The sequence below is a fragment of the Bubalus kerabau genome, chromosome 4 (assembly GCF_029407905.1).
Source record: "Bubalus kerabau isolate K-KA32 ecotype Philippines breed swamp buffalo chromosome 4, PCC_UOA_SB_1v2, whole genome shotgun sequence".
In the NCBI taxonomy this organism is placed as follows: domain Eukaryota; kingdom Metazoa; phylum Chordata; class Mammalia; order Artiodactyla; family Bovidae; genus Bubalus; species Bubalus kerabau.
The window spans coordinates 83,317,161-83,331,294 of NC_073627.1; the positions used below are offsets into that span (position 1 = coordinate 83,317,161).

The window sequence follows — 14,134 nt, forward strand, 5'->3', positions numbered from 1 at the left end:
GCTCCCTAGGTCCTGCTATGATGCTGTAACATAGAATTTTTTATTCAGAAAAAACATTTTGATGAGCTAACTCTGTTTTTGTTCATTCAATATGCCCAAACTCTTTCCTCATCATCATATGTGAGGACATACTTCTTTTCCCTTCCCAGTTATGATCATGGTGCTGATGGTTTAGTTGCTCAGTCATATCTGACTCTCTGCGACCCCACTAGGCTCCTCTGTCCATGGGATTTTTCCAAGGCAAGAATACTGGAATGGGTTGCCATTTCCTTCTCCAGGGGATCTTCCCAACCCAGGGATCTAACCTGGCTCTCCTGCATTGAAGTCGGATTCTTCCCTGACTGAGCCACCAAAGAATCAGTCATTGACACCTTTGATTGTTTCCACATGGAGATATTCTACAAGTTGGCAAAGAAAGTTTCCTGATTTATTACTGTTTGTTTTATTTTACAGTGAAACATTTACTTCCTCCAATTTTATTTACTTAATCTTTCTTTAGGGATTTATACTTTGAGTTTGAACCCCCCTGGTACTTCCTTGTCATTTGTCTGACTGTCACCGTAGACGTTTCTGTCTTCCAGTTCTGCTTTGGGTTGGCAGAACAGTTACATTGTGGTGATTACTTACCCCATACTTTGCATAGTTCTCAGGGTATCCTGTTCCTGGCACATCTACTTGAACAGTTTCACTATTTTCTTCCATGTGTTTGTTCTTTAGGTGAATGTGCCAGATTGAAGACTCCTCTTTGGCAGAGGTCGATCTCATTCCTGCCCGTTGGCATTTCTTACTGGTGGCATTACCCATCTCTCTGGCTTTGGGTTCTCTGTCTGGTGCATGGCAGGGTTGTTCCTGGGCACTTCTGATGACTGCACCTGCCACTGGTCTCTGGTTCAGAACATTGAGATTGCTTGAGCAGTGCTAGCCATGACCTCCTATCTCATAGTGGACGGAGTTGCCTATTGTAAAAAAAGGTCAAGTTTGGCCTTCAGTTCTCTCTCTGTGGTGTGTTTGGGTAACTTCTTTTCAGAACAAACAGATACAGAGTTCCCTTGAATTAAGTTGTGTATCTTACTGGTGTAAGTGACTGTAATTCTGGGTGGATAGTGCTGGGTTGGGGGTTATGTATTGCAAGAAGGAATGAATGAAGCAGATTCAAAGATGAGCCCTTTTAACTCTATATTCTTTGCAGGATCAGTTTGATTAATAAGTAGAATGTGACCTTCAGAGCTTCAATTGGTAGAAACCTTTCATCTGCTCCATAGTTAAGCTGAGTACATATTCTGATTTGCTCAGGTTTTCACCCCTTATCCTGGCATTTTGGCCATTTATCTCAGATTTTCTACTTTCAAATAAAATTTTTATTATTCATAGCTGCATTAAAATAAGCCATGATACAAAATCCAAAATTACTAGGTATACAAAGAAAAGGAAATTGTAACCCTAAAAGGAGTCCATTACAGGTGGCGCTAATGGTTAAGAACCCACCTGCCAATGCAGGAGCCATAAGAGATGTGGATTCAATCCCTGGGTTGGGAAGATCCTTTGGAGAAGAGAATGTCAACCCACTCCAGGTTTCTTACCTGGAGAATCCCGTGGACAGAAGAGCCCAGTGGGCTACAGTTCATAGGGTCTCAAAGAGTTGGACACGACTGAAGTGACTTAGCATGAGCATGCAGAGACCAGCACCCTTTTCCAAAGGAGCTAGGACACTTGTAGCAATAACACAAATTTAAAATGAAGTGCCTGAGAAGAATTTTACAAATTTTTTTATTGGAGTAAGATATGCTTATACTCTAAAAATGAAATACTCTGTGAAGCACCAGAAAGCACAGCAGTTCGTAAACACCCTCTGCACACTCCAGCACTTTTCTCAGAAGACAATTTCTTCTTTTAGGCATTCTTTCATTATTTAGAAATTTGATCTCATATTTACCTGTCATTTTTCTGAACTGATACTGTGTTTCTAGAATTTTAAAATGTAAATGTAGACATCCTTAGCTAAGCCATTGTTTAAGTCAATTGTTATAAAACATAGTTAATGATTATCACTAAATGTGGAATTAATGAATATATTTAAATCTATACCTACTTCTAAGTACTATAATCAAAAGAGGTAAGATAGGAAAAATAATTACCAGCCATCACTATATTTGCAGAGTTGAATTTCTTGCTAGGAGGCAAAATTTACAAATTTCTCTTCCAATACCAGATTTTTTTTTTAATTTTATTTTATTTTTAAACTTTACAATATTGTATTAGTTTTGTCAAATATCAAAATGAATCTGCCACAGGTATACCTGTGTTCCCCATCCTGAACCCTCCTCCCTCCCCATACTCTCCCTCTGGGTTGTCCCAGTGCACCAGCCCCAAGCATCCAGTATCGTGCATCGAACCTGGACTGGCGACTCGTTTCATACATGATATTATACATGTTTCAATGCCATTCTCCCAAATATCCCCACCCTCTCCCTCTCCCACAGAGTCCATAAGACTGATCTATACATCAGTGTCTCTTTTGCTGTCTCGTACACAGGGTTATTGTTACCATCTTCCTAAATTCCATATATATGTGTTAGTATACTGTATTGGTATTTTTCTTTCTGGCTTACTTCACTCTGTATAATAGGCTCCAGTTTCATCCACCTCATTAGAACTGATTCAAATGTGTTCTTTTTAATGGCTGAGTAATACTCCATTGTGTATATGTACCACACCTTTCTTATCCATTCATCTGCTGATGGACATCTAGGTTGCTTCCATGTCCTGGCTATTATAAACAGTGCTGCGATGAACATTGGGGTACACGTGTCTCTTTCCCTTCTGGTTTCCTCAGTGTGTATGTCCAGCAGTGGAATTGCTGGATCATAAGGCAGTTCTATTTCCAGTTTTTTAAGGAATCTCCACACTGTTCTCCATGGTGGCTGTAGTAGTTTGCATTCCCACCAACAGTGTAAGAGGGTTCCCTTTTCTCCACACCCTCTCCAGCATTTATTACTTGTAGACTTTTGGATCGCAGCCATTCTGACTGGCGTGAAATGGTACCTCATAGTGGTTTTGATTTGCATTTCTCTGATAATGAGTGATGTTGAGGATCTTTTCATGTGTTTGTTAGCCATCTGGATGTCTTCTTTGGAGAAATGTCTGTTTAGTTCTTTGGCCCATTTTTTGATTGGGTCATTTATTTTTCTGGAGTTGAGCTGTAGGAGTTGCTTGTATATTTTTGATATTAGCTGTTTGTCAGTTGCTTCATTTGCTATTATTTTCTCCCATTCTGAAGGCTGTCTTTTCACCTTGCTAATAGTTTCCTTTGTTGTGCAGAAGCTTTTCATTTTAATTAGGTCCCATTTGTTTATTTTTGCTTTTATTTCCAATATTCTGGGAGGTGGGTCATAGAGCATCCTGCTGTGATGTATGTCAGAGAGTGTTTTGCCTATGTTCTCCTCTAGGAGTTTTATAGTTTCTGGTCTTACCTTGAGATCTTTAATCCATTTTGAGTTTATTTTTGTGTATGGTGTTAGAAAGTGTTCTAGTTTCATTCTTTTCCAAGTGGTTGACCAGATTTCCCAGCACCACTTGTTAAAGAGATTGTCTTTAATCCATTGTATATTCTTGCCTCCTTTGTCAAAGATAAGGTGTCCATATGTGCGTGGATTTATCTCTGGGCTTTCTATTTTGTTCTATTGATCAATATTTCTGTCTTTGTGCCAGTACCATACTGTCTTGATAACTGTGGCTTTGTAGTAGAGCCTGAAGTCAGGTAGGTTGATTCCTCCAGTTCCATTCTTATTTCTCAAGATAGTTTTGGCTATTCAAGGTTTTTTGTATTTCCATACAAATTGTGAAATTATTTGTTCTAGCTCTGTGAAGAATGCTGTTGGTAGCTTGATAGGGATTGCATTGACTCTATAAATTGCTTTGGGTAGTATACTCATTTTCACTATATTGAGTCTTCCAATCCATGAACATGGTATATTTCTCCATCTATTAGTGTCCTCTTTGATTTCTTTCACCAGTGTTTTATAGTTTTCTATATATAGGTCTTTAGTTTCTTTAGGTAGATATATTCCTAAGTATTTTATTCTTTCCGTTGCAATGGTGAATGGAATTGTTTCCTTAATTTCTCTTTCTGTTTTCTCATTATTAGTGTATAGGAATGCAAGGGATTTCTGTGTGTTGATTTTATATCCTGCAACTTTACTATAGTCATTGATTAGTTCTAGTAATTTTCTGGTGGAGTCTTTAGGGTTTTCTATGTAGAGGATCATGTCATCTGCAAACAGTGAGAGTTTTACTTCTTCTTTTCCAATTTGGATTCCTTTTATTTCTTTTTCTGCTCTGATTGCTGTGGCCAAAACTTCCAAAACTATGTTGAATAGTAATGGTGAAAGTGGGCACCCTTGTCTTGTTCCTGACTTTAGAGGAAATGCTTTCAATTTTTCACCATTGAGGATAATGTTTGCTGTGGGTTTGTCATATATAGCTTTGATTATGTTGAGGTATGTTCCTTCTATTCCTGCTTTCTGGAGAGTTTTGATCATAAATGGATGTTGAATTTTGTCAAAGGCTTTCTCTGCATCTATTGAGATAATCATATGGTTGTTATTTTTCAATTTGTTAATGTGGTGTATTACATTGATTGATTTGTGGATATTGAAGATTCCTTGCATCCCTGGGATAAAGCCCACTTGGTCATGGTGTATGATCTTTTTAATGTGTTGTTGGATTCTGATTGCTAGAATTTTGTTAAGGATTTTTGCATTTATGTTCATCAGTGATATTGGCCTGCAGTTTTCTTTTTTTGTGGGATCTTTGTCAGGTTTTGGTATTAGGGTGATGGTGGCCTCATAGAATGAATTTGGAAGTTTACCTTCCTCTGCAATTTTCTGGAAGAGTTTGAGCAGGATAGGTGTTAGCTCTTCTCTAAATTTTTGGTAGAATTCAGCTGTGAAGCTGTCTGGACCTGGGCTTTTGTTTGCTGGAAGATTTTTGATTACAGTTTTCAATTTCCGTGCTTGTGATGGGTCTGTTAAGATTTTCTATTTCTTCCTGGTCGAGTTTTGAAAAGTTGTACTTTTCTAAGAATTTGTCCATTTCTTCCACGTTTTTTTATTGGCATATAATTGTTGATAGTACTCTCTTATGATCCTTTGTATTTCTGTGTTGTCTGTTGTGATCTCTCCATTTTCATTTCTAATTTTATTGATTTGGTTTTTCTCCCTTTGTTTCTTGATGAGTCTGGCTAATGGTTTGTCAATTTTATTTATCCTTTCAAAGAACCAGCTTTTGGCTTTGTTGATTTTTGCTATGGTCTCTTTTGTTTCTTTTGCATATATTTCTGCCCTAATTTTTAAGATTTCTTTCCTTCTACTAACCCTGGGGTTCTTCATTTCTTCTTTTTCTAGTTGCTTTAGGTGTAGGGTTAGGTTATTTATTTGACTTTTTTCTTGTTTCTTGAGGTATGCCTGTATTGCTATGAACTTTCCCCTTAGGACTGCTTTTAAAGTGTCCCACAGGTTTTGGGTTGTTGTGTTTTCATTTTCATTCGTTTCTATGCAAATTTTGATTTCTTTTTTTATTTCTTCTGTGATTTGTTGGTTATTCAGCAGTGTGTTGTTCAGCCTCCATATGTTGGAATTTTTAATAGTTTTTCTCCTGTAACTGAGATCTAATCTTACTGCATTGTGGTCAGAAAAGATGCTTGGAATGATTTCTATTTTTTTGAATTTACCAAGACTAGCTTTATGGCCCAGGATGTGATCTATCCTGGAGAAGGTTCCATGTGTGCTTGAGAAAAAGGTGAAATTCATTGTTTTGGGATGAAATGTCCTATAGATATCAATTAGGTCTAACTGGTCTATTGTATCATTTAAAGTTTGTGTTTCCTTGTTAATTTTCTGTTTAGTTGATCTATCCATAGGTATGAGTGGGGTATTAAAGTCTCCCACTAGTATTGTGTTATTGTTAATTTCTCCTTTCATACTTGTTAGCATTTGTCTTACATATTGCGGCGCTCCCGTGTTGGGTGCATATATATTTATAATTGTTATATCTTCTTCTTGGATTGATCCTTTGATCATTATGTAGTGACCATTTTAGTCTCTTTTCACAGCCTTTGTTTTAAAGTCTATTTTATCTGATATGAGTATTGCTACTCCTGCTTTCTTTTGGTCCCTATTTGCATGGAAAATCTTTTTCCAGCCCTTCACTTTCAGTCTGTATGTGTCCCCTGTTTTGAGGTGGGTCTCTTGTAGACAACATATGTAGGGGTCTTGTTTTTGTATCCATTCAGCCAGTTTTTGTCTTTTGGTTGGGGCATTCAACCCATTTACGTTTAAGGTAATTACTGATAAGTATGACCCCGTTGCCATTTACTTTATTGTTTTGGGTTCGATTTTATACACCATTTTTGTGTTTCCTGTCTAGAGAATATCCTTCAGTATTTGTTGGAGAGCTGGTTTGATGGTGCTGAATTCTCTCAGCTTTTGCTTGTCTGAAAAGCTTCTGATTTCCCCATCATATTTGAATGAGATCCTTGCTGGGTACAATAATCTGGGCTGTAGGTTATTTTCTTTCATCACTTTAAGTATGTCTTGCCATTCCCTCCTGGCTTGAAGAGTTTCTATTGAAAGATCAGCTGTTATCCTTATGGGAATTCCCTTGTGTGTTATTTGTTGTTTTTCCCTTGCTGCTTTTAATATTTGTTCTTTGTGTTTGATCCTTGTTAATTTGATTAATATGTGTCTTGGGGTGTTTCGCTTTGGGTTTATCCTGTTGGGGACTCTCTGGGTTTCTTGGACTTGGGTGATTATTTCCTTCCCCATTTTAGGGAAGTTTTCAACTATTATCTCCTCAAGTATTTTCTCGTGGTCTTTCTTTTTGTCTTCTTCTTCTGGGACCCCTATGATTCGAATGTTGTAGCGTTTAATATTGTCCTGGAGGTCTCTGAGATTGTCCTCATTTCTTTTAATTCGTTTTTCTTTTATCCTCTCTGATTCATTTATTTCTACCATTCTATCTTTTAATTCACTAATCCTATCTTCTGCCTCTGTTATTCTACTATTTGTTGCCTCCAGAGTGTTTTTAATTTCATTTATTGCATTATTCATTATATATTGACTCTCTTTTATTTCTTCTAGGTCCTTGTTAAACCTTTCTTGCATCTTCTCAAGCTTTGTCTCCAGGCTATTTATCTGTGATTCCATTTTGATTTCAAGATTTTGGATCAATTTCACTATCATTATTCGGAATTCTTTATCAGATAGATTCCCTTTCTCTTCCTCTTTTGTTTGGTTTGGTGGGCATTTATCCTGTTCCTTTATCTGCTGGGTATTCCTCTGTCTCTTCATCTTGTTTAAATTGCTGAGTTTGGGGTGTCCTTTCTGTATTCTGGCAGTTTGTGGGGTTCTCTTTATTGTGGCATTTCCTCGCTCTGTGTGGGTTTGTACAGGTGGCTTGTCAAGGTTTCTTGGTTAGGGAAGATTGTGTCCATGTTCTGGTGGGTGGAGCTGTATTTCTTCTCTCTGGAGTGTAATGAAATGTCCAGTAATGAGTTATGGGATGTCTATGGTTTTGGGGTGACTTTGGGCTGCCTGTATCTTGGAGCTCAGGGCTGTGTTCCTTGTTGCTGGAGAATTTGCTTGGTATGTCTTGCCCTGAAACTTGTTGGCCCTTGTGTGGTGCTTGGTTTCAGTGCAGGTATGGAGGCATTTGATGAGATCCTGTCAATTAATGTTCCTAGGAGTCAGGAGCTCCCTGGAGTCAGGGTTTGGACTTAAGCCTCCTGCTTCCAGTTATCGGTCTTATTTTTACAGTAGTTTCAAAGCTTCTCCTTCTATACAGCACCCTTGATAAAACATCTACGTTAAAGATGAAAAGTTTCTCTACCGTGAGGGTCACCCAGAGATGTTCACAGCATTACATGGAGAAGAGAAGAGGGAGGAGGGAGTTAGAGGTGACCCGAATGAGATGAGGTAGAATCAATAGAGGAGAGAGTGGGCTAGCCAGTAATCTGTTCCTTATGTGCACTCCACAACTGGACCACTCAGAGTTGTTCACAGAGTTATACACAGAAGAGAAGAAGGAGGAAGGTGACAGAGGTGGCCAGGAGGGTAAAAGGGGGGAATCAAAAGGAGGGAGACAGATCCAGCCAGTAATCAGTTCCCTAAGTGTTCTCCACCGTCTGGAACACACAGAAATTCACAGAGTTGGGTAGAGTAGAGAGGGGTTAGGGAGGAGACACAGGCGACCTGGTGGAGAAAAAGGAGAGTCCAAAGGGAGAGAGAGCAGTCAAGCCAGTAATCTCGCTCCCTAGTGAAAAATGGGTCCTGAAGATTGGGTTCTTAAAGGTACAAAATTGGTAACAAATACATAAAAGCAAAAATTAAAAATCTAGAGTCGAGTTTGGAATTTCAAAAATACGATGTTAAGGAAAAGAAGAAGGAAAAGAAAGAGAGAAAAAATGAACAAACAAAAACAAACAAGGTCATGAAAATTATAAAGAAAATATAGGTACAAAATTGATAACTAATATCAAAAAGCAAAAGTTAAAAATCTAGAGTAGAGTTTGGAATTTCAAAAATACAATGCTAAAAAAGGAAGAAGAAAAAGAAAGAGAAAAAAAAACCAAACAAGAACAAAGTCGCATACATTATAAACAAAATACAGGTACAAAATTGATAACAAATACCAAAAAGCATAAATTAAAAATCTAGAGTAGAGTTTGGAATTTCAGATATACAATGTTATTTAAAAGAAGAAGAGAAAGAGACAGAGAAAAAGAAAAAGAAAAAATAAAAAAGGGTCACAGAAATTATATAAAAAAAGTATAGGTACAAAATTGATAACAAATACCAAAAAGCTAAAATTAAAAATCTAGAGTAGAGTTTGGAATTTCAAAAATACAATGTTAGAGAAAAGATGAAAAAAAAAAAAAAAACCAAGGTCAAAAAAATTATAAAAATATATATATATGAAGTTTGCTTTAAAAAAAAAAATAGGGTCTTCTCTCCCTTTTTTTTTGGCAAAGTAATTGGTTATAAAAGTGATAATTAAAGGAATAATAGAGGACTTAAAATTTTTTTAAAAAAATTTAAAAAAATTAAAAAAAAGGAAAGAAAGAATGATCGTAAAAATAGTAGAAATATATCTAGGACTTTCTTCTGTTTTGTTTTGAGTATTGTGGGTTCAGTTCATTTTTGGCTAGTTCCTTGGTCCAACGTATATTTCTCAAGATCTATAGGCCCCTTCCTATGTAGTTGGTACTAACCACAGGGTTTTAATCTATTGCCTGTAGCTTCCAAGGCATTTCCCTCTGTTTTAGCTTCTTCTGTTTGCTGGACTCTTCAGTGTCTGGTTTCCGCCCTGACACAAAGGGGACGGTGGAGGACACTTTTTTTTTTTTTTTAGGCTCACTTGTTCAGTCGCGCTGTAGGGAGGTAGGGAGGGATGCTGCAAACAGATAACACTGGCGTGTGCTCGCAGTACCTCAGCCACACTGGGTCTGCCCCGCCCCCCGTTCATGGTGGGCGTGTAGCCTCCCTGCCCACGCTGCTCAGGCTCTAGGTTGCTCCACCAGGAACCATCCGTGGCCAGCCCTGGGCTGCCTGCACTTCCCAGGTGCAAGCTGCTCAGATTCAGGCACTCGGGTAGTCCTCAGAGGCGCAGACTCTCAGTTGGGCCTGCATTTTGTGCCCTTCCCAGATCCGAGCAGCTCAGGTGATGAGGTGTTTGGCGTGCACGATTGCTGTGACTTATCGCCTCCCCGCTGCTCGGTTATCTAGGTGTGCACTGGCGCACCTTCTCAGGCAGATGTTGACCGTCCAGACCCCCAAGAAGTTTTAGTCAGCAAAGAAGCCTGCTTACAGTTTTACAGATAACGTCTCTCTGGGGCTGCGATTGTCCCCTTCCGGCTCTGGCTGCCTGTCACCGGAGGGGGATGGTCTGCTGCCGGCTATCTCTGTTCAGTCCTTTGTTCCGTGCGCAGGCCTGCCGGTGTCTTAGGTTAGGGCTGGCTTTTCGCGTGGTAGATATCCCACAGTCTGGTTTGCTAGCCCAAATTATTTCACTCAGATAGCGCTCGGGGTATTCAGGCCAGATCCTTGTGATGCAGCCTGCGCTGTGCCTCCCTGCCCAGCCCCCGCTTGCTAATGGCGGATGCAGGTGTCTGTGCTGCTTCTCCGCTGGGGGAGTTACTGTAGGGCTCGCAATGTGCGGGTTTTAGTTGTTTGTTTATTTTTCCTCCCTGTTATGTTGCCCTCTGTGCTTCCAAGGCTCGGCACAAATTCGGCAGTGAGAAGGTTTCCTGGTGTTTGGAAACTTCTCTCTTTTTAAGACTCCCTTCCCGGGACGGAACTCTGTCCCTCCCTCTTTTGTTTCTTTTTTTGTCTTTTATATTTTTTCCTACCTCCTTTTGAAGACTTTGGTTGCTTTTCTGGGTGCCTGATGTCCTCTGCCGGCATTCAGAAGTTGTTTTGTGGAATTTACTTGGCGTTTAAATGTTCTTTTGATGAATTTGTGGGGCAGAAAGTGTTCTCCCCATCCTACTCTTCCGCCATCTTAGCTCCTCCCCCAGATTTTCATTTTAGTTGCACAGTATTATAATTAGTTAAAGCAATGATAATCTGAGTATTACATATTTTTTTATCAGATCAGCTTCTTGATCATAGGAATTATCAATGGATCATGATTTTAACTTCAGGGGCTTTGAAAAATTTAATGGCTTTTCATTCCTTCTCTCTTCCATCTGAAATCACTCAAACCTAATGTGTTATACAGTAAAGAATTCTGAGCTTAAGGAATGAGATTTAAGTTTCAGTTTTGTTATTGATTAAGTCAATGATTTTGGCAAAATAATGAATGGTATTTTCTTCAATGAATAAAACAATGCAAGCCTATTGTAAAGATTAGATGGGAAAGCACATCTGAATGAAAATATCATTATATCTTGCTTAATGTAATAATTCATTATATATACATATTATACTCAGAATTGCTAGTATGGCAATGTGAGATAATCCTGTTTTTTAATTTAAACCATATTGTTTAAATGTTGAGAAACTTCTCATTTTTTGAGTTCCAACTGTAATTAAGAATTGGAAGATTTCCCTTTGAGGGAATGCTTGTTTCTGGAGGGTACTGTGGCAGGCAGGAGACTACACTTTGATGTAATTCCTAGATGAATTGACAGAACTGTCATTACAGAAATGTTCATAAGTGCCCTGCTGTTGCTGCTAAGTAGCTTCAGTCGTGTCCAACTCTGTGCGACCCCATAGACGGCAGTCTACCAGGCTCCCCGTACCTGGGATTCTCCAGGCAAGAACACTGGAGTGGGTTGCCATTTCCTTCTCTAAGGCATGAAAGTGAAGTCGCTCAATCGTGTCCGACTCTTCACGACCCCATGGACTGCAGCCTACCAGGCTCCTCTGCCCATGGGACTTCCCAGGCAAGAGTACTGGAGTGGGGTGCCATTGCCATAAGTACCAAATGGTTCACACCTCCATGAAGTAGGTGGAGCATATGGAAAGGGCAGAGTTGTAGATGCTCAATATTTCTGAATGAAAATCGGGGATTCCATCCATCCATAATCCACATTCACTGTTAACACTTTAGGGCAGGATTTAGCTAAGCAGATTAGTAATAAAGTTGAATGTGAAAATAGAAGCCTTGTAACCTATTGTTAAGGAAATTTGTTTTCAAAGCTATTTGATAATCCTCTGGTCAGACTGATATAAGACTGTATGTTTTTATAAACAGAATATTTTATTTTCTCTTTATTCCTTAAATTATAGGAGTAACTTATCACATTATTGAAGCAGAATATTCAAATAACAGGACAGCATATAGAATAAAATGTATGCCATAGGCTGAATGTTTATGTCTCTTCAAAATTCATGTGTGGAAGCCTAACCCCTTATGTAACAGTGTTTGGAGATAAGGCCCTTGGGAGTTTAACAGGTCATAAGGGTGGAGCCCTCACATGTAGGATCAGTGACCTTATGAAGAAGGACTCTTGAGAAACCTATATGCAGGTCAGGAAGCAACAGTTAGAACTGGACATGGAACAACAGACTGGTTCCAAATAGGAAAAGGAGTACATCAAGGCTGTATATTGTCACCCTGCTTATTTAACTTATATGCAGAGTACCTCATGAGAAACACTGGGCTGGAAGAAGTACAAGCTGGAATCAAGATTGCTGGGAGAAATATCAATCACCTCAGATATGCAGATGACACCACCCTTATGGCAGAAAGTGAAGAGGAACTAAAAACAGCCTCTTGATGAAAGTGAGAGAGGAGAGTGAAAAAGTTGGCTTAAAGCTCAACTTTCAGAAAACTAAGATCATGGCATCTGGTCCCATCACTTCATGGCAAATAGATGGGGAAACAGTGGAAACAGTGTCAGACTTTATTTTGGGGGCTCCAAAATCACCACAGATGGTGACTGCAGCCATGAAATTAAAAGACGCTTACTCCTTGGAAGGAAAGTTATGACCAAAACTAGACAGCATATTCAAAAGCAGAGACATTACTTTGCCAACAAAGGTCCATCTAGTCAAGGCTATGGTTTTTCTAGCAGTCATGTATGGATGTGAGAGTTGGACTGTGAAGAAAGCTGAGCATGGAAGAATTGATGCTTTTGAACTGTGGTGTTGGAGAAGACTCTTGAGAGTCCCTTGGACTGCAAGGAGATCCAACCAGTCCATTCTAAAGGAGATCAGCCCTGGGTGTTCTTTGGAAGGACTGATGCTAAAGCTGAAACTCCAATACTTTGGCCACCTCATGCGAAGACCTGACTCATTGGAAAAGACTCGGATGCTGGGAGGGATTAGGGGCAGGAGGAGAAGAGGGCGACAGAGGATGAGATGGCTGGATGGCATCACCGGCATCGATTTCACATGTACATCATGTACATGTACATCATATTATTTGTAGACATTGGTACTTCCAAGTAAAGGAAGGCTGCTCTAAGGTTTCTTCCTGTCCTCCTCATCTTCCCTCCTCTCTACTCAAAGGAAAGCAAATTGTCAAATCAGAGCATCCTTAAATTCATTGCTGATCTACACCATACCACCATACTTGCTATGTGAACTTTAGCATATTTCTTCAATTTTCCAATCTCACAGTTTACTCACCTTTGGAATCAAAGTGAGAATACTGTGCAAAGTTTTGTAAAGAATACATTAGGGAGGAGTTGTGGGTTGTTGGAAAATAAAAATAAAATACTGTACACATAACTGCTAGCATAATGCAGAAACAGTATGTTTCTATCTTTCCTTCTTTGTCTTAATCAGTTTTCTTTTCTTCCTTTGCTAATTACTATTGTGTTAAGGATGGATTAAAAAAAGAGAACAGATTGCTTTCTCCTTGAGAAAGATATTGTGTCTGTAGTGTTAAAAATTATCAGGGCAAAGTGAAGAGGGACATCTCTAACCTTTTAATTCATAGAAATTTAAAATTGGACAGATGCAAATAGAAGATCATTTAGTCTAATATTTCTCTCTCTCTCTTTTTCATTTCCTCTTCTGAGTAGTGTTGTTTAAATGAGATTTGACTGGAGCTGCTGGTGGGGAGGTGGTGTGTGTGGACAGAATAGAGTCTCACAGCTTAGCTTCTACTTTATTTGCTGAAGAATCTAAGGTCCCAAATTCTATATTAATCTGAAAGATGACCCATCTGGTCCAAACTCTCTCATCTGTCAGATGAGGAAAGTCCTGTAGACTTTTTATTTCAGTCAGTGATCACCAAAATTTAGGGCATTCAGCCTGCTTGGAAATTATCATTTTTGACCTTTCAAACTTGCATACCCCACACCTTGAAAAATCGCATCAATGATGCTGGATCTGCAGGTGTTCATGTTCATGTCCAGTTTCCAGGACAGCAGAGGGGAGCCAGTGACCTCTTCAGTGGTTTATCAAAGACCCCTCAATTTTATTCTGGCATTCATTTTATCTGCCACAGAAACCATTTATTGCTTCATCTTCCTGAGTAACGTGGACACTGTCACTTAATTAACTTACCATTTGAGTGCATGTTTAAAACTGTCAGGTGGGAAGTAAATTTAGTGCTGTCTTATGATTAATAAAATGTTAAAAGTCTTTTTTTGTGAGAGCCAAGTAGCTGGCACCTCAACAAAAAC

The 14,134-nt window shown here is 39.0% G+C and overlaps 1 protein-coding gene across 10 annotated transcripts in view; it reads left to right on the plus strand.

Annotated features, from left to right (window-relative positions):
* The window catches only part of LOC129649902 (histone H2B 1/2-like), a 251,629-nt gene that overhangs the window by 10,387 nt on the left and 227,108 nt on the right, over positions 1-14,134 (plus strand). For 5 of the 10 annotated variants that reach the window (XR_008713419.1, XR_008713417.1, XR_008713418.1 and 2 more), the window contains exon 4: positions 718-790. The exons of the other annotated variants lie outside the window; for them this stretch is intronic. The gene's annotated coding sequence lies outside the window, so the exon portion shown is untranslated. The remainder of the gene's footprint in view (positions 1-717; positions 791-14,134) is intronic. 10 annotated transcript variants of the gene reach the window in all.